This window comes from Panthera pardus, unplaced genomic scaffold (assembly GCF_024362965.1).
Source record: "Panthera pardus isolate Hobbes unplaced genomic scaffold, ASM2436296v1 HiC_scaffold_11, whole genome shotgun sequence".
In the NCBI taxonomy this organism is placed as follows: domain Eukaryota; kingdom Metazoa; phylum Chordata; class Mammalia; order Carnivora; family Felidae; genus Panthera; species Panthera pardus.
This window is the reverse complement of record NW_026526666.1, coordinates 56,711,542-56,732,951: the sequence shown is the minus strand read 5'-3', so window position 1 is coordinate 56,732,951 and position 21,410 is coordinate 56,711,542. Positions and strand designations below refer to the sequence as shown.

Sequence of the window (21,410 nt, the reverse complement as noted above, 5' to 3'; positions counted from 1 at the left end):
GGCCTGCATAGCTTTTCCCCAGGGGTACACTTCATTGAGTAGGAGGCTTTTAGTGGTTCACTCATGTAAATTACCTTCAGAACATGTTGGGAGTTATGTATATCTGAATGCACCGGCAGAATCTTGGTTACCTACATTGGAGATAATTCTCTAAAACAAATACTAAAAGATACTTTCTTTTTGCCTCAGAGGTGACACAGGAAGCAAGGCCTGTCCTTACTCCTCACTCAGAGAGCTTTGCATCTGTTTACCTGCCCTCAAATGCTTTTTTAGAACTCCCGGCCAAAAGAGGGCCGAAGGTTGCCAGAGGAGACAAATTTCCTTGAGCAACAGGAAGGCTTTGGAAAGTAAAACAAACCAGACATGCAGTAAATTACATGGGCTCTTTCAAATGTCTTTTGTAGTATCCTGTTCCCCATTAGTTTATCTCAGCACTTTTAGCGCACAGCTCTTATTATCTGGGAAGAAGGGCATAGGAGATGAAAGATGATGTTAGTTTAAGAACAGCAGACAACCTCAAGCTGACTTTTGCTTCTCTTACAATGCTACATTTGTTCCCTCCACTTAGTTTCATTTCCCAGTTATCTCAAAACTGGGTTAGATTCGAAGCTTTGAAGCTAATCATGCACTGATGAAATGAGTCCTATGAAATTCTATCAAGCAAAAACTCACATACCATCAACTCTTGTTTATCTGTACAAATGAAAAATTGCAGAGAAACTGATAATGCACATAAATAGGAAGGAAACCAACAGGCAGGCGCCTACATTGAATCAGACACTGTGCACAGTGCTTTTGGATATATGGTAAAAATTATAGTTAGCGATTGTATGAGTACCTACTGTTTATCAAGTTTTTTATTTAATTACTCTAAATTATGCAAGATAGAATGATCTTGCTTCTGTATAGATGAAAACAGAATTATAAAAGGATAAGTGGGGCACCTGGGTGGCTCAGTTGGTTCAGCAGCCGTCTCTTGATTTCGGCTCAGGTCATGCTCTCACAGTTCCTGAAATCGAGTCCCGCATTGAGCTCCTCACTGGCAGCATAGAGCCTGCTTGGGATTCTCTCTCTTCTTCTCTTTCTGCCCCTCCCCAGCTCGTGCACATGCACTTGTACTCTCTCTCTCTCTGTCTCTAAATAAATAAATAATGAATGAATGAATAAGTGACTTGCCTAGGGCCATACAGATAGCAAACCTGTGGATACAGGATCCAAATTTCAACCTAAATCTAAGTTCAGAGTTTAAGTTTTGTCTTCTATGCTCAGTAACCCCTTTTACCATAATGTTTATGCTTATAATTTAAGGTCTCGTGTCCTGGGCTCGTACTGAAATTAAAACCATAATAATAAAAAACAAAAAACTCATCAGAAAGACCTAAAAAGTCCCCCACTTTCCTTACCCCAAACCCTTGTCATACAACTGAAACCAGAGAAGGAATGTGGGTTATGAAATACTCAAAGGACACAATATATGAGCAAATAGTATTAACTGTTAACAGAGGAAAATATCATTTTTTCCCATAAAATCCAATCATATTCAGCATCCCGATCTTTCTTCAAATAATATCTCACTGGAGGGGCCCCCAGTGATCTAAATACTTGCTGTTTCTCTTCCATCATTTTATAATTTGTAACCCTACTTTTTTTCCCCTCCATACCACTGTCCATTGCTGCTGTGTTCTGTCTCTAGAATGTACACTCCATGAGCAGTGGGACTCAGTGAGTATTTCCCACTGCTATATTCCCAGCATCCGTATAGCATCTGACACATAATAGGTACTCAGTAAATATTGATTGATTGAATGAACAGAGCCTATAAAGCTCCATTGGGGTGTTGTCAATAAACCTGAAAACAGAATTGGCCACCAGTAATCCTCCTAGAATTGATATTTACTATATTCTCAATCTGTAGACCATTATTTAGTCATATCCAGATATGAACAAGTAAGCAGAACAGTCGCTGAGCCTCAAGCATGGGCCCCATGGACAGGTAATAGTGTACCAGACTTTATTACAGATACCCTTGCCTTCAAGGGTATTCCTTTAAGTGAATCAAACCTTTATTTTTTTAAGACAGTACTTTATTTTTTTTAAGATAATTCTTTTTAAGATAATTCAGTGTTACAAGCTTTATAACAAGAACCACAATAGTGAATTTTTATAGAATATTTTATGTAACCACCCTGATTTATGTCTGATATTTTTCAGATTTCCCTATCAAAGTTTCTCTTACACAAGTATGAGTAACACCCATATGAGACACTATATCGTATGAGGTATAACCTAGCTACTCAAAGTGTGGCCAGAGGACTGGCAACATGGCAACATCACCTGAGAACTTATTAAAAATAAAGAATTTTATGGGGCGCCTGGGTGGCTCAGTTGGTTGAGCGGCTGACTTCAGCTCAGGTCACGATCTCACAGCTCGTGAGTTTGAGCCCCGCGTCGGGCTCTGTGCTGACAGCTCAGAGCCTGGAGCCTGCTTCTGCTTCTGTGTCTCCCTCTCTCTCTGCCCCTAACCCACCTACATTCTGTCTCTATCTCTCTCAAAAATGAATAAACATTAAAAAAAAATTAAATAAAGAATTTTAGGCCCTACCCAGAGCAACTGAATTTTAATAGCTGATGATGTTTATCTGGGTGATGTTTATAGGTGTTAGGGATTGAAAAACACTCACACCAGACCCCTCCCTTGACTGTTCCCTGTGAACAGTGGTGACTATTTTCACCACTCAGTCTTTGTCTAGAGGCACCCTGAACTTTCCATGTTGTACTCCCCAACCTTCCTCCCTATTTTAAATAGGAATGCCTTTAACATTTTTCTAGATAGATAAAAATCTAACCTCTTTTAAAACATATCAGAGAAGGTAGTACACTCATGCAATGATTCATGCAGTGTTTAGATACCTCACTGCATGAAAGAACGTTCTCCATCTCTCTCATCTTCCTCCACTTTAAGTGCACGAAGAATGGCTGATTGGTATAATTCAAGTCAAACCAAGTCATTGAATACTAAGTGCCAACCGGGTGCAGTTATGGAGTACATACAAAGACAACTCCATCAAGTCCCTATTTTTATGGGCACATCAAATGTCCTCACTTGTCAGTCACTGTCTGTGAGATGAGAACTGTTGTTTCTGCCCCGTCTCTGTCACAGAGTTACCACGGTCAATGAGGTAATGAATTTGAACTTGAACATTCCAAGTGCCAAAGTCCTTTTTTAAAGTTAATGTTCTCTAATCATGCGAAGTATCATTGAGATTGTACTCAGCTGATGGTAGTTGAAAACAGGCAGGGTTAAATCCTGTAGAAGTAAAAGAAGGCTGTTGTTCAATCTGACTGGAGAATTAAGGACACTTTCCTCAAACAGCGGCCATGGAACGAGGTTTCACTTGGAACCCAGATGAGAAACATTCAGATACTTGAACGTGGGACTTGGTATTTCGCAGCCTTTCATCTATTAGTATATATAAATGTAAGTGCTCTTTCTACCTCTTTCTTCCTAAGTTGCAAGGCAGCTTTGTGGTTGTCCTATGAACCTTCTCAGGTTCTGTGTCACCCAAAGTGACTCATTGAAGGGTCCAGTGCACTTCACAGATTCCTGAGGGCCACCACTTACTGTCCTTAGGACCACACCTGCATCAAGCATATACATTTCAGTGTAGTTGCAGCAGAAGTTAAGATCAATTTCTGTTGCGAAAAAACATGAAATTATGGGACTTTTCAGTGAAATCTAGTACTGTGCCTGAAAACAGGAGTAAGAGGCTCCTTCAATTTTCTCCTGTAAAAAATGTTCAGAAATAGCATGGCCTTCAATTATATTGGGATTGCAAAACCTTGCTAACAGACACAATTGCATTAGCCACGTTGTTGGACGTTCTACACAGTTCAGTGAAACATTTGTAAGTCAAATTTGATAAGTAGTAAGTTTAATTGTAGTTATTTTCATAAAATCTTTCAGTGATAAACTTCTTTCAGAGATAAACTTCTTCCCAAAGACTAAGTAGTCTTCATTTTTGAAGGTCAAAATCAAGCACTGCAGTAATGTGTGGTCTGTTCTTACCATAATTATTAAGTAAAGAAATACATTTTTTAAAGGCATTTGTAGAAGAATGGCTTCGTAAACATCTGGTCAACCCCTAGCCTGGGACCTTTAGAACCAGAGTTCAGTGTCACCGCTACTGCAAGCACAGTTGCATTTTTCAGACTTCTGTTCGTTCGTTGTAACTTTAAATACCACACGTTAGGTTCACTTGGATTCCCAACTCTGCTGGTCCTAATTTGACTACCAGCCGTCATCCATCAATTGTAAGAGTGGGGGAAGTTTACCAACTTAAACTTGTAGCTGAGACACATAAGGAGGAGGCCTATTATCAGTGCCAATAAAAAGGCAGCAGGCTGGTAACAGTAGTACATTGATCACAGACACTCCGCTGCACTAGCATATATTAGGGACAGTGATTAAATCTCCCACAGTCTCCTGCCGTAATAAGAATAGTCACTGTTACAGAACACTGCCATAGGATCAATGTCTTGGCTTTTCTTCTGCATTTATGGAGCAGTGGGGAAGCATCATTCTGCAACAACATTCTCTTCCATTATCCCTTGAGTATTGGCACCTGCTCATTAGAGATGGGTACACCAGGGAACACTGGTAGAGTAGCAAGGGGGCTGTTCTTTAGTGACCCTCCTTTATCAGAGAAATTTCATCCAAACAAGGGGTTATGACAGGAAAGCTATATTACACAGTAGCACTCTAACCACCCTTCCAAAATGTCCTTACTTTTTTTTTTTTTTTTATCAAGGCTGTTTTTATTTTTTAAGGCCAAATAAAGGGCCCAAAATAACCTATTGTAATCGGGAGTCCAAAAGGTTACCTATAAAAAGAAAAGAAATACTCTTCCCACATATATATAAATGTATCATATACGAGGAAACACAGTAAAAAAAAAAAAAAATTACTGTTGTTTTCCTGAAGCCCAGTATAGTACGTGGCACAGGGTACCCATTCAATCAATATCCGTTGAATAAATAAACGATAAGATGGAGGCCACGCATGTCTGATCTTGCCCTTTGAGCAGGGTGAAGTGCTCTGGAGGCAGAGTGCCGCGTAGGTTTGTTGTACGAAGGAGTGAAGCTTCACTTGTATCCGAGAACCCAGATGCACAATTTTGTGAATACAGAGGCTCCCAGGAAAACAGATGCTGCATTTCAGCTGGGCTTGTCTGAGTAAATAAATTATCCAGATCTCCAAATTTTTAATTTCATGTTTGAAATTGAGGCTGTGTAAACATTCCAGAAAGAAGGAAGAAAGAGATGTAGCTTATACCTTGGGTGTGTGTGTGTGTGTGTGTGTGTGTGTGTGTGTGTGTGTGTGTGTGAAATCTTCTGCCCTGCCCTGTTCCTGTCTCCATCTTCAGCACAGCCCCAGTGGCCTCTGTTAGCAAAGTGCTGGCTCATCATGTGGCCTTATTTAGCATGTAGTAAGGAGGAACCGTAAAGCAAATTTTATTCCAGCCACAACAATCTTCACAGGCTCGCTGAGGAGGGAGAAAATAAGAGTGAAATAGAATGCGTTGCAAAGAGGAAAGAGTACAAATTAAGAATCAAAACTCTACAATTCTTGTATTCTGCCATGAACCCAACCCGCCTGGGAATTTTAGCCGAGTACTTCTCTGAATTTTCATTTCCTCCTATGTAAACAACTGGGGGCAGGGGAACAGCTTAGCCTGCATGATTTGTAAGTTTGAAATGATCAGCTGAGATGATAATAGAAGTAGGGACTGCCATTTATGAAGCACCAGCTGTGTGCAAGGTTCTGTGCATGGCACCAGACGTATTTTTAACATATGTAAAGTAGACGTAATAAACCATAAAGCTTTATACAAATCCTATATATCTTTTTGTTCCGGTAAATACTTTGAAAACTCTGAAGTGCTGGGGCGCCTGGGTGGCTTGGTCGGTTAAGCGTCCGACTTCGGCTCAGGTCATGATCTCACGGTCTGTGAGTTCGAGTCCCGTATTGGGCTCTGTGCTGACAGCTCAGAGCCTGGAGCCTGTTTCAGATTCTGTGTCTCCCTCTCTCTGACCCTCCCCCGTTCATGCTCTGTCTCTCTCTGTCTCAAAAATAAATAAACATTAAAAAAAAAAAGTTAAAAAAAAACAAACTCTGAAGTGCTGTATGAGTTTAAGATACAGGCATTCCTCAGTTGTTTGTGCTCCCCTTTATTGTACTTCTCAGATATTGTGTTTTTAACAAATTGAAGGTTTGTTGCAATTCTGTGTCAAGCAAGTCTCTTGGCATCATTTTTCCAGTAGCATTTGCTCACTTCATGTCTCTGTGTCATATTTTGGTAATTCTTGCAATATTGCAAGCTTTTTCATCACTATTATATTTGATATGGTGATCTGTGATCAGTGGTTATGTTGTAGGAAGCTCCGATGATGGTTAGCATAGAAATAAGGTATTTTTATTTTAAAGTTTATTACTTATTTTGAGAGAGGGAGAGCATGAACAGGGAACAGGCAGAGAGAGAGGGAGAGATAGAATCCCAAGCAGGCTCTGGGCTGTCAGCATGGAGCATGACACAGGACTGAAACCCACGAACCATGAGATCATGACCTGAGCCGAAACTGAGAGTCAATCGCTGACTTAGCCACTCCGGTGCCCCAGTAATAAAATATTTTTAAATTAAGTTATGTACATTGTTTTTTTAGACATAATGCCACTACCCACTTAGTAGACTATCGTATCATGTAAATATAACTTTTGTATGCACTGGGAAACCAAAAAATTCATTTGATTTGCTTTTTTGCAATCTTTGCTTTATTGTGGTAGTCTGGAACCGAACCTGCATTATCTCCAAGGTACGCCTGCAGTCACATGCTCTACCACTGAGCTGTACCCCCTCTCTGAGGCATGCCTGTACGTGAAATTAAGTTGAAAACATATTGCACATATCTGTGTCTTTTTTATGCAAAGCACTATGCAAGGTGATACAGGGAAAAATAAACAAACAACCCAAGATAGACCTTGCCCTCAAACTGCTTACAGCCAGTGAAGGAAGGAGGCGTAACTGCTTAAACAAGTATCCAGTGGCTACAATACAAGGCAAGAGTAGGCTGATTCATTCAGGGTAGGAGTTTATTCATTGGTTTGGGCCACAATCCTCCACCCTGTCAACCATTCCATTATTAAAGGAGCATCAGTAAATGCTAGTGCCTATTTATTTCCCTTCATAATACAAGTCTTATCTTTCTTTATCTCTAAAAATCATGCAGAAAACCAGCGTGCTAGAAACCTCTTAGGAAGTACACAGATCTTTCTGCACCCATGGACTCAAATCTCCCCTTCCTGAAAAAAGAGTGTTCTGATTTATGGGTAATGAAATTGGGCAGAATCTAAGCAAATGTTTACTTAGAGGAAACACAATTATTCTGAATTGACATTCAATTCACCAAAGGGAAGAATAATCAGAAAGTATAGTTGGAAGAGAAGAAACAAAAGAGATAGGTATTTATAGGTAACTAGATAAATAACAGATCAGACTTACCTAAGAGTTCACTGTGCTGGCTTTCCTGTATCTAATACATTTTATTTATCTAATAAACACTATTAGATATTTGTAGAACTCAAACAGAAGGTGGTTTTAACCTCTGATATAAAGAGAAAAAATTCTTTAGTGTTCTTACTTCGTCTGTTCTTTGAACATAATGTAGATATTTCATAGACTCAAATAGTACCACAATTTGATTAACAATGAAAGGTAAATTAACCTGTATTTTGTCATTGGAATGCTGCTGGAATTTTAAATATGTGTTTTATAAGTAATAGCCACTGTTTATTGAGTGCTTACTATGGGCCAGATATTGTTCTAAGACATATATATTTTTAATCTGTAAAACATGATACAGGTCAGTAATAAGTCTGTTTTCAGACTTACTTCCATTTCTCATATGTTTTTTATACTTTTCCCTCATACTGAGTATTCTATTTAAATGTTAAATAATCAAATACAACACCATCAGTCTATCTAGGAATAAAGTTATCTTTTTTTTGGCATCAGTGTCTTTAATAAAGTAACTTTTTAATACTCCAGAATAGGGGCTTTATGTGGGGATTAGGGGAGAGAGGAAAGAAAGAAACCCTCCTGACCACACAGATCTCAAGAGTCCATAGCTTTTCTGCCTGTGCTACATGGCAGTTTCTGATGAGGTTGTCCACATCCCAATTGCTTTCCTACTCAGCAGAGGATTACAATAATGCCTATTTATCCAACTCAATCCAAACAAGGATTTCAAATACATCATAAACTCATCAATTAATCAAAGATATGGCACCCATTTCAAGATGAGAGATGATGGGTGAATTACATCCCACAAGATTACGAGAAATGCTCACATTGACATAGTAAATCAGGGGCTGTCCCCTGATGGATTCCTGAACAACACAACAAGTCCTAAAATGGAGAGGGTTCTCTCCAGCGCTGAATCACAAAGTGTGTCTCTCAAATAGGAGACTTCAGGAATCAAAAAGTCACTTTATTTCATAGCATCATTTAACCTTGATGAACAATTAAACTGCCATAGAAACACTGAATCTTTTGAAATACAGTTAATTGGCTTGTGTCTTCAGAGAAAAGTATTACTGACCTCCCTTTATTAACAATTGAAAGCCCCTCTGAAACTTCTGGATTTAAAGTACTGGGTTACTCTGGTTCTTGGTTCTCTGGTCTGTTTAGAGTGAGAACTCTGTGTTGTGATCCGGTTCCTTCAGCCCACTGTGGAGAGCGGGCTTTACAGACAGCTGTGAATGTGTGGTAGTCATTCAGATACTACTGCAGCTCTTCCGGGTTTTAATGTGGTGCGAACATCTCATTGCCCTTCATTTTGAAGAAACATTGCTATCTTTAGCGATTGTATATAATGAGATGTAGTTAAAATTTTCATTTGCATCGCTGGAAATGCACTCAGACCATTAGGAAGTCAAGGAATGACAACCCAATATCCATTTCTAATCTGAAGTGTCCTCTGTAATACCAGATTACTCCGCCTTGTTGGGTATCCCAACCCAGAAATCACTTCGCTGTGATCAGCTTCCAAGATTAATGAATTCTAGTATACCAAGATTACTTACGACTCAATGCCAGTCGGGATTTGCCATCTGCCTTTCAGCCATTTCATGAACCCAACTGAAGAGAGGGTTTATCAAAATGGCTGTGCAACGTCTCCTGTGTTTTAACACTCTTTAGGGACTGATATATGCACCTCTTCGTGTTCTTATGTCAAAATACATATGTAAGGATTAAAAGTAGTATGGGTTGCATAAGAGTGCTTTTCAGGGCCAGTTATTCTTTGATATTTATCACTTCATAGTGGTGACACCTGCTTCTAATTTTAAGCGTTCTCTTTTTCAGTGGGTGATTTTTTTTTTCTTTTCAGAAAAGAAATCTTATCCTCAAAAGACTTAACTGGTAATTTTTCTCCTTTTGATGTGCTTGATATTTTTATGAGTTTGTCCATCAGTATTGAAGCCTTAACATGCCTTTAGGTAAAAAAAAAAAAAAATCTTTATAATACATAATCATTATATTGGGTTACATAAATTTATGTCCTGGCCACACATTTGGAGACTTTTCCAGAGATATAGTTTATTTTAAATGTTATTATCTGCCACTTGGACTAATTGACAGTTGTCTTAAATTGACAAAGCCGTAGAAATAAACTCTGCCTTGTGGGAGCAGTTCAGCAACTTACATTCAGTACACAAATTTGGTTGTTGTTTTTTACGTGCAGGGACACAGTTGCTGACAACTGTCATTTGAGATTGGAAAGTGGAAGGGAAAAAAAGAAAGGACCCTCATTTTGTCTCTTTAGACACATATGGAAATAGTCCTTTGGTTTGACGATAGCCAGCCCACTTGTAGAGCCCAACATGGTTTGCTTTTCAGTTTTTATCTTGTGTAAAGACCTTTTCCTAATAGATGCTGGGTAAAGTTAATTACACGAGTAGAAAAAGCTGCAAAAGATGGTATATTGCTAGAAGCCCTTTCTGATTGGCCTGTGGGGAGTTGTCTGTATAAAATTGGATCCTTGTGTTGGGATCCAAAAAAAAAAAAAAAAGGCGTGAATATGAAGGAGAAGCGCTAAATCATGACTCCAGAGAGAATGTCGGCCACGAGCAGTTTTTAGTTTAAGTGAAAACCAAACTTTAGGATTTGGACAAATAAGACAAGGAGAAAAAAGCGTGAATCATTAACTTCCATATAAAAGCATGATGGTGATCACCAAACTTAAATAAGGTTCTCTACAAAGGCTGTGACTGAATGGAACGAACTCCTTGACTTAATTGATATGAAAAACTGTGCCAAGTATTTACTCTTAGTGTCAGCTAAGTAATTTTTAATAAAATATTTCCAAGATATGAAGACAGTTAAGAAAACAGCACGGTTTTTAATAATTGCACTCCTAAGTAAACGGATCTATCATTACGTTGTCACAAAGAATGACAGTGAGCAGAAACATCCTGCTAATCCCTCTCAGATAAGTATTCAGTGTAATTAGACAGACACTGTCTCTTGTGTTGAGTGTAGCATTAATCAGGAGAAGTGCAACTTTACACAGAAAATTTTTTTTTCCTGAGATGTCATTGTTAAAAAAAAAAAAGACTTTTGTCAGATATTTTGGAAAATGATTTATGTAGTTGTGTATAGTTATTTCCCTTTTTAATTTTAATTTTTTTGTTTTAATGGTGTTTAATCAGAGCGTGGTCCTTTTGCATCCACAAAGCTGCATTTGAGATTCGTGGTTCATTCTGTTTTGCATAATGAGCATAACTTGCAGTGTTTTTAAGCTTTGAAATGACCTTGTGGCTCATCTGTCTAAAATGAAGGCATAACTCTTGGAAAGAGAGGTTTTCCTTATAAAGAAAGGGCCGGGAGTTTTCTGCATTAAATAAGAGCTCAAAAGAGAATCTCTTTCTGTGAAAAATCCCATGTTAAAATGATGAAATGTGTTGCCCCCTTCCAGCATCCACAGGCATTGCCTTTAAAAAAAAAGGAAAAAAAAGTTTCCTTTTGCTGTGTAGCGTCCTGCTTGAACTATGAACTACTGCATAGTTATAAAGTCCTATCAGTTCAGCTCCTTACACAGCTCTGTCTTCCCAGTTTCTCAACAACTCAAACGCCTTTGATGGCAAAGAATAGGGTTATTGAAGGATGGTGGGCAGATTTCACTAAGTAACAGGTGGAGGTCAAAGTAGTTTATTTGCGGGGATGAACACAGTACAGAGATGAAAAATCAAATGCTTTGCCATAATAAGGTTTAGCAGGAAAATGCTGACTACACTAAGCTTAGATTCTAGCTGACAGAACCTTTTCTAGTGTTCATTACTTGATTTCACACTTCAAGCAATTTGAAGAGGCCTAAAATTATATTTCTTTTTTCCTCTATGAAATGTTCCAGTCAGTTTCAAATTTTACCTTAAGTAAAGTGATGGGTGTTCTGCTCGCATCCAAGGAACGCAGGGATGAATAGATCCCCGGTGCAGGCTTATCCCAAACATGGAACATCACAGACGACATCTCTAAAATTAAATTTTACCAGTACGACCCTTAAACTCCAAGCTTTTGATCATGTTCTGACTGACAAAATCAGTGAGCATATTTTAATAAACACTTAACTTCACATCACCGAAACTGGTATTCTAGATAGAGAAAACTACCTATAAAGATGTTCACCAAGCTTGAGCACTGGTTTATCCCCAGCCTGTTGGCAATGGGGAGGAGAGGGCTACTGATCCTTCGTCCCCGCCCCCCCCCCACCACAATATATAATTCTGTATTTGTATAGTACCTATGTTTTACTTTTGTAACTTACAAAAGGGCTAAACATGCTGAAAAAATATAAAAGTAAGATTTACCTGTTATACAACAATAGGACCAAAAAAGTGAAAAATTATTTGGTGGCATATAAACCAGGGCTGTCTAATAGAACTTTCTGCAGTGATGCAAATGTTCTACATCTGCACTGTCCAGTACTGTAACAGCTAGTCAAATATGGCTTTTGAGCACTTGAAATGTGGCTGTGCTGAGCAACTGAATTTTTAAATTCATTTCACTTTAATTAATTTAAATTTAAGTAGCCACATGTGGCTAGTAGCTACCATATTGGATAGGGCAGATATGAACCAAACATATGTATGATTGAGTTTTTTACTTTTCAGCTGGGTATCTAGGCAGGATGAATAAAACATTATGCTATGCTATACTATATTTATTTTTCATGCAAAGGAAATTACTTGGTTTTCTCAGTAATTTCTTGTTTATTCTCAGTCCTCTGTGAATATGTGTGATTGCTGTGTTGAGCCAAAATCAATCCTTCCCTAAACACATGGAGGATGGGATAGAGGCAAGAGAGAATGGATAGGGAATCTCCAACTTGTAAATATTAGGAGCATGAAGTACAATTTTTTAAACTTCAGTCCTGACACTGGGTGTCTGTACTTATCCTGAAAGGAGAGGAAATCCCCTAAAAAATCAGGGAACTTTATTGCTGGCCCAGGAACCAGATCTTTACATGACATTTTCCTTGTGTCTATTCTTTACTCTCTCGGGTTGTAAATTTTCACTCACAAATGAACGTTTGGAATACATTAGAGAACTCATCATTTCTTTTCTCCTGAATAATCCATATAATTTTTACTCCATTCTCCCATTTTAAAAAATTGAAGAAATCACTTGTATGCAAGCCTTTTAAATTACCTGAACTTCTTTATGATGTGGTAATTCTTTGGGGGGTCCTTTCTGTTCATCTGAAATGGTTGCGTATAGAGTAAGAAGGATGAACCTCAGAAGCTGTATTAACTCCCATTTTATTCTCCCCATCATAAAAATGATTTTAAAACGTTTCTATTCACTGAAAAAGGGTAAAAGTCAAAATAGTCTGAATGTTTTACCTTTTTTATTGTTGAGTGTGTTAATCATAATAAATTACATTGGAATGAACCATAATGGATTTTATCATTAAGACACAAATCTAAGACGAGTGCAGGATCTTGAACTACTCCCCGTAGCACACAGCATGTGTTTCCACCCAGAGGAACAGAATGGCCCTTTAACTGTGGGATTAATCTGTGCAATTACAGCCTTTATTTAGCATCACGGTTGACGATCATCTCATCACAAGGTACAGATGAGATGGTCCTAGAAAGGTCCTGTTCTTGCCTGTGCAGCAGCTGCTTACGGAGTGCTGTGCTCTCTCCAGCTGGAAGAGGTGAAGCCAAGCATAAATTTGCTGGTGGTAGATGACTTGTAAAATATGGTACGGGTACTATTCAACTTTCATCCTGAGCCTGAGGAATGACACTGATGCCTTCAGTCCGACAGACGTGACTAGGGTACCCATTGCCCACACTTCCACCAGGAGGTGCAGGGGAATCTGAATGGCCGGCGGTGAAGAAAACAGCCACAGTAGCAGTTAGCATGCCATTTAGGCTGTAGAACAATATATAAGTATCCTTAATGAGCTCTGTTTTAAACGAGCTCGTGATTAGTCTGAATTAGGAAGATAAATAAATGATCAGAACTTATTTCAGGAGGAGGCGCCTTGGTGGAGCAGGGCACCGGAAGCAGAAAGAGCTCTCTCCTGCTGGGTTCAAATCCCGGCTTGGAGTAGTGACTGTGGCTTCTCGCCTTCTTCAGGACTTCCTTCCCTCAGCTGTCCTCTTTCTGAGTCTTTGCTTTCTGTCTGTCTCCTGGACTGTTCCTACTGGTAGGCAAGCATGCTTCACTGCCTCCCATCTTCAAGAAGCTCTGCCTTGCTTCCCTGCATCTCCTTAGAGCTAATACTCTAGTTTCTGCTTCCCTCCAAAGACTGATTTCACAAAGAGTTGACTATGCCCATTTCCCCTGCTTCATCATTCCTGATTTTGTAAACCATTCTAACCTGTGTTCCGTGGGCCTTACTCCCCTGGAGCTCATTTATTCTCATTACACGTGATCTCTCAATAGCATTTGATTGACTCCATCGTAACCTTCTCCTTGAAATGGTTTCTATAAAACTTTGCTTTCCTAGGAGTTAAATGACTCTGCTAAGTTGCCTATTTTGATCCTGACTTTAGTAGTTTAGGGGCCTCCCTTGTTGTCAAGACTTACTGAATTCTAGACAATTGTGTGTGTTAGACTCTACCTCTGGTTTAGGTAGTATTTACTGCATTATAACATAGAGAAGGTTTGGAAGGTATCAGTCTCAAAAAAAGAATTTTGGTCTTTCTTATGTTTGTAGGAGGCTTTATAAAGGAAGCAACTTGTTGAATAGGCAAGAGACCTATTGTAAATATTAAATGTATGTATTTACTCTTTTACAATTTAACATCTTTGGATCATTATGTTCTTCTAAGACTGTGATATTTATTTCTTGGAGATTCTGTTTTAGAATTACTGATAATAAGGGCATGTGTGTGGCTCATTCGGTTAAGCTTCTGACTTTGGCTCAGGTCATGATCTCCCAGTTCATGAGTTTGAGCCCTGTGTCGGGCTCTGTGCTGATAGCTCAGAGCCTAGAGCATGTTTCGGATTCTGTGCTTCCCTCTCTCTCTCTGTCCCTCCCTACTCACACTCTGTCTCTCTCTTTCAAAAATATATAAACATTAAAATTTTTTTAATTAAAAAAATTTTTTTAAAGAATTACTGGTAATAAATGCAGTATGTTTAATAAAATCCTAACTAATCCCTACTAATGCCAAGAAAAACCTTTGGTATAGAAGATACAATGATTCTTAGTATATTTCAGATTCTTTTTTATTTTTTGCATGTTCTTTTGCAGCTGATACAACCTTCCTTTGAGTTTTTTCTTTGCATAACCAAATTAGAAACTTCAACTATAAATATACTTTATTGACTTAAATAGGACACTGTTTTTATAATATACAAGGGAAACTATATGAGGGTAGTGTGATGTATTACAAAACATACAAGTTTCAGAACAAGAGAGACCTGACTCTGAAATACCACTTAATAGCTGTATGATCTTGAACAAGTTGCTTGACATCTCTTGGTATCTAGTTTCTGCATTATTAAGTTATAAGTAGGCAGTGTATTAATACCTAAAAGGGAAGCATGAAATACATGATTACATGATACATTAATACATGACAATACAAGCATTTGAGATGTTTGTAAATACATGGTACATAGTAGGTACTCCATAATTTGTAGATTTTACTATTTATCTGTTTTGGGGAAATGGTAAATATAAGAGGTTTGATGACCATCTCCTTAGCTGCCTCCCAGCCCTCTTGAGGCCACTAGATGGAAGAGGCTTCCAGTAGTCTTTAGGTCTGGTATAGTAATTGCTCTGCTAAAGCAGTAGTAAAGATAGGTCATTGGGAATTAGATGAAGGCAATGATCTGGAGAATATAGAAAGTCAAACGTGAACAGCCAAACTTGCAACATTTTGTAGTCCTCTCTAACCTGCTTAAATATTGGATTTTAAAACAAAAGTGCAGAGTCTACTTGTTTCCAGCATTCTTCCCAAACAGATTGCGACTATAAATGAACATTACTGAAAATTTTCTGTTCTTGACTTTGATAGTTTGAAGAAAGAAATACATGCCAGTTAAATCTTTGCTGACAACTTGAATTACAGCACCCCCAACTCCTACAACAGATGAGATAAGGTCCTGCTGTCCTGAGCAGCATTACCAGGGATAATTTTCACAGGACAATGAATTTTTGATAAGTCCTCCAACAAATCCAGAATGTTGTTCCATTGTTTCTGGAATAGTTCTAGTCTATTGTGTGATCTCTCCCTTCTCCCCCTGCTTCCTATTAGTATTGTACCTACATTGATGACTAAAAATCCCCTTTAGGAAGCTTCCTTAAGCAAAGAACAGCATTATGCTTCCTTCTCATTCCTGTAGGACTTGCTTCATAATTTTCCCTATAAAGTTCTTGGTCAAAGTGTTTAGTAAATCTCATAATCTGGGAGAGAGAGGGAGTTGAAATTAATTATGTGGTTTTTTTCCCTGTGTCTTATTTTTACTTTTTGTAACATCAAGTTATAGAAAAACTTACCAAAAAAAAAAAAAACCTTGATTTTTTATGAGACCCCAAGAATTATTTTTGAGTTGATTTTCATGTCATTTGATCTGATTTTGTTATTAGTATGTTTTTTAAGAATCAGAGGGAAATAGAAATTTTCCAAAGTGTTTATGCCTTTGGAAATAACCACTTATTTGTCTCTTTGCTACATGCAGAGATGTCTTAACTGTTTTCTCTGGGTGAGTGTAGACTAGTGGAAAACCACACTACCTAGGATGTATTTGCTAAAAATCATGGAAGCTTCTGGAATTCTAGAGAGTAATTAGTGCATAGTCAGCATCTTTAATGCACACATTTCTAGCATGTACTGTAGTCTCATATTTGAATATCATCTTAGTTTGCTATTGCTGTATAACAAATTACCACAAATACAGTTTAAAAAAAAAAACACATTTATTACCTGACAGCTTCCATGGGTCAAGAGTCTGGACACAGCTTAGGTTGTCCCTCATCTCAGGGTCTCACATGGCTGCAATCAACATTTCATCCAGACTACATTCCTTTCTGGAGCTCTGAGTTCTCTTGCAAACTCTCGTGATTATTGGGAGAATTTAGTTCCTTATAGCTTTACGACTAAGGTTCCACCTTTCTTAGAGCTGGCTATCAGCCAGGGGCCTTGCTTAGCATCTAGAGGTCCCTGCAGTTCCTTGCCATGTGGCCCCCTCACAGGCTCTTTCCCCTGGTGGCAGCTTACTTCTTCAAAGCCAGCAGGAGAACCTCTCTGACCTCTATTCTAGTCCCTCTGTTACAGGGTTTACCTGATTAGGTCAGGCCCACCCAGAATAATAATCCTTTACTTAATTCAAAGTCACCTGATTAGGGACCGTAATTACATCTGCAAAAGTCCCTTCACCTTTGCAATGCAACAACCTGATCACAAGAATAGCATCCATCATATTCACAGGTACTGCCCACATTCAACTGGAGATTACGTTAGTATGTACCCCAGGGGCCAAGAGCCATGGGGCCATCTTAGAATTCTGACCACCACAAATATTAATGATGACTGTAACAGAATCTTTGCAGGTACTGTTTTTGGCCTGTACTTTCAAAGTTTTCCTGTTGGGCTTCTCACTGCCTTCAAGGATCAGAGTCACTGAATGACTAGAATTTCATGTTTGCCTGTGTCCTCTGGACACTGAAATGACTCAGGTAGCTTAGGAAAATGGCAAAGTGAGAGAAATCTGGAAATTCTGATGAATAGTGAACCAATGACAAGCCAAAATGCTTCTTGAAATCCATCTTCTATTTTCTTTACCACCATTGGGGTTTTTATGGCAATCAGTAGGAGAAAATGTTCCATTTAAACACACCATTCTGCTCAATTTCTGCTTCTTGTTCTATAAACTTCTTTATTTTACATATTGAAAAGAACTTTGAAATAATATTTTGTTTGTTCCAGGAAAAGGGCAGTATTATTTTATAATCCTTTTTAAAAAATCTGAGAGTGAGGGAGGCAAACCATAAGAGACTCTTAAATACTGAGAACAAACTGAGGGTTGATTGGGGGGTGAGGGAGAGGGGAAAGTGAATGATGGACATTGAGGAGGGCACTTGTTGGGATGAGCACTGGGTGTTGTATGGAAACCAATTTGACAATAAATTATATTTAATATGAAACAAAAAAATCTGATACTTCTTTTTTTAGATTTTTTTATTATTTTTTAAAATTTTATTATTTTTTTTATATTTCCATCCAAATTAGTTAGCATATAGTGCAACAATGATTTCAGGATTAGATTCCTTAGTGCCCCTTACCCATTTAGCCCATCCCCCCTCCCACCCCCCCTCCAGTAACCCTCAGTTTGTTCTCCATATTTATGAGTCTCTTCTGTTTTATCCCCCTCCCTGTTTTTGTATTATGTTTGTTTCCCTTCCCTTATGTTCATCTGTTTTGTCTCTTAAAGTCCTCATATGAGTAAAGTTATACGATATTTGTCTTTCTCTGACTAATTTCACTTAGCATCATACCCTCCAGTTCCATCCATGTAGTTGCAAATGGCAAGATTTCATTCTTTTTGATTGCTGTGTAATACTCCATTATATATATGTATGTATATGTATATGTATATGTATATGTATATGTATATGTATATGTATACGTATGTATATGTATATACATATATATACACACGCATATATATACACCCCACATCTTCTTTATCCATTCATCCATCGATGGACATTTGGGCTCTTTCCATACTTTGGCTATTGTTGATAGTGCTGCTATAAAAATGGGGGTGCATGTGTCCCTTCAAAACAGCACACCTGTATCCCTTGGATAAATGCCTAGTAGTGCAATTGCTAAGTCATAGGGTAGTTCTAATTTTAGTTTTTTGAGGAACCTCCATACTTTTTTCCAGAGTGGCTGCACCAGCTTGCATTCTGAAAAAAATCTGACACTTCTAAAAAATACATTGAAATTATAGTTTTGATTTATTAAGAAAAAGCCAGTCAGTCATTAATCCTTACAGTAATTGCATAACAATTGTGCATAGCTAATTGGTAAAAGAAATTCTAACAAGAAGCTTATTTTTAATCTATGGGGCAGAAACTAAACTTGATTTTGAAAATATAAGTCAGGATTAATGTTCTCTCACTTTTAACATAAAGTAGTTTACTACCATTTTGAAATTTTATCCTGCCAATTAAGTATACGAAGCAAATTAACCAAAACATACATTATGCATATGGAGAAAATATTAAAGTATATAATAAGGAAATGTGCTCGATACAAGTCTTTAAAAATTGAAAACACAAAGTAATTTTGAGATTCATGACAGCCTTAGGGATCCTATTACTTGACTGCGATAAATTTAGAAGATTATACATAGTTTGGCTTCTTCTTGCGTGCAGACAGTATTTCTTTTCTCTTTAACTCTTTCAAAAAAGATTCCAATTTTGCTGTTTTTGAGTCCATTTACCAACTTAGTCATTCTTTATGCTTGTTATTCTCTAAATTTTACCTATATTCATTCCCCTTTTTAAAAGACTAAATGCACATGGTGGATTTAAGTCAATATTTCTGCAGTATTTAGAATGGCATGGGATGGGACACGTGAACTTTTCAAAGAAATGATAACTTTTCCTTGAGTCCAACCATTTGCTTTCTTATGTAAGGTTAGTTCAGATACTGCATTTCATCAGTGATTCCATTGTCTGGAAAAAATCCTGCCGTCTTAAAAGTTTTGACATTTTCATTTTCTGTTCTCTTTCTGTTTCGTGGCACATAATTCAGGCATTTGACTGATTTTGAATCAGTGGACTGGTTGACAGCCTAAAAATGTGTTTTGCACAGGAGAGGCTTAAATGAATTGAGAAGTTTGTTGACATTTGGGTAACTTTGTATTTCTTCCCTTTAATTTTTTAATTTGAAATCTCCTTTCTAATGTAATTATGTGATTATACCTTAGGCTAGGTTACTTGGCATGAATGTTGATCCAAAACCTCAACCCATCATAATGATGTTAAGATATTGGCGTGGTGTGATTTTGGTTACTGATTCAAAGAGCAAAGAAACATAGCTAAAGTTGCTTCGTGACTCACTTTTTCATTCAAATCACATAGATACTGATCTGGAATGGATGGGATCTAGATTGGTGGTGTGAAGTTCTAGTTTGGTGAACTTGTTTCACACACAAGTTGGTGTGAAATCACACACCACTTCATATTGTCTTTACAATGCACCACACAAATATGCTCACCAACTTGCAATTTCTTTCTTTCTTGGGGTCACACTCCCTAGTTTTACTAGGCCCCCACACATCAATGAGTAAAGCCACAGATAAAGCTGCAACCGTTACAAGTAGTGTAAATATCTTTTCAGGCCACTTGCTGTGTCCTAGACCCTCTGTTGAATATCCTGAAAATGGAAGGGGCAAAACAGACATGGTCTCTATCCTTATAGAATCTGTAGTCACACTCAGAGCTTGTGTGGTAGAACCTTATTAAGGAAATCTGTGATCGGAAATAACAAGGACACATTTATATACAGGCCGAACTAAGTTTTGGAACAGATCTATACCTACAAAGTGCTTGGCACAGTGCATTGTAGTCAGTAACTACTCAATAACAGGTACATGCTAATATCATTATTACTTTTATATCTTATTTTTCTAGCTCACCCAATAATTCTCTGGTCATAGAATACAACACATATAGACATACGTAAGTAAAGGAGATCTGATTCTTTTGACACGAGTACAGACCAGTTTTGAGCTGCAAATTTAAGAGAGCCCAAATTTGTCCTGTGATGTGGAGACGAGAAGTCATTTCCTTTATTTTTATATCCAAGTTTTCATTGTTTTAATTGGCACCCTACCAAACTGATAGATGCCTCCAGTTGTGTATATCAGCATGGTTGCCGAGAACATTACAAACTCAGTAATTACAAGAGACTATTTTCCCATTATTTTCTTCCCGAAGCATTTTCTATGCTGGAAATGTTATGAAAACCTCAGAAACTATAGTAAAACTACTATTTTTAAAAACAAGTTTTTATTGTATTTTCTTAACATAAAAGTGTAATATACGTTCATCATAGAAAAAACAAGTAAGCAAAAAGAGGCAATGAAAATCACCCAGATACAACACACAGAGAGAACTACTGTTAGAGTTTATGTGTATTTCCTTCCAGCTCTTTCTCTGTACGTAGAAATATATTTTTAAATGGCATCATAGCACAACATCCTATTTTATTATTGCTTTCCATGTCTTTATTCCATGTCATTAATTATCTTTCCATGTCATTCTTTTACAGTATTATTTCCTTGGGTTCTATCATATTTATTTAACCAGTTTCAATTGTTAGGAGGCATTTAAGGAGTTTTTACTTATATCTTTTCTTTCTTTTTCCTACTATAAATGATTCATCAGATGAACAACTAACTGAGTTGCCATTGTTGAGGGTTTTTTTTTTTTAATGTTAAAATAGCTGAATTATTTAAAATGTGGAGAAAGGGCCTTGGTGCTTAAGGAAGGTACCTGGCAAGATGAAGTGACTGCAGATGAGGTCTTCATGTGCCTTCGAGAGCCTTCTTCCTCAAGGGTCCCAGGAGCCACAGGCATATAAAAACTCTTAAGCAACACTGGAAAGTGGCCCTCTGTAATTAGAAAGATCAATAATGCCAAAATGGACTGCGATTTAGTAAAATAAATTGAAATCAGTTATAGTCGGATTTATCAGGGAACCATTTTGTCACCTGTTTTGTTCCCATGACAAATTCAAAGCAATTCAGAACAAATTTTGTGCTCACAGGTGGATTTCTTTTTTTAATTCTTTCAGTTTTATCTTTTAGGTTGTACAA

At 37.7% G+C, this 21,410-nt stretch overlaps 1 protein-coding gene across 11 annotated transcripts in view; it reads left to right on the top strand.

Moving 5' to 3' along the window:
- The window catches only part of NFIA (nuclear factor I A), a 571,401-nt gene that overhangs the window by 469,361 nt on the left and 80,630 nt on the right, over positions 1 to 21,410 (top strand). The gene's annotated exons all lie outside the window — the stretch shown is intronic.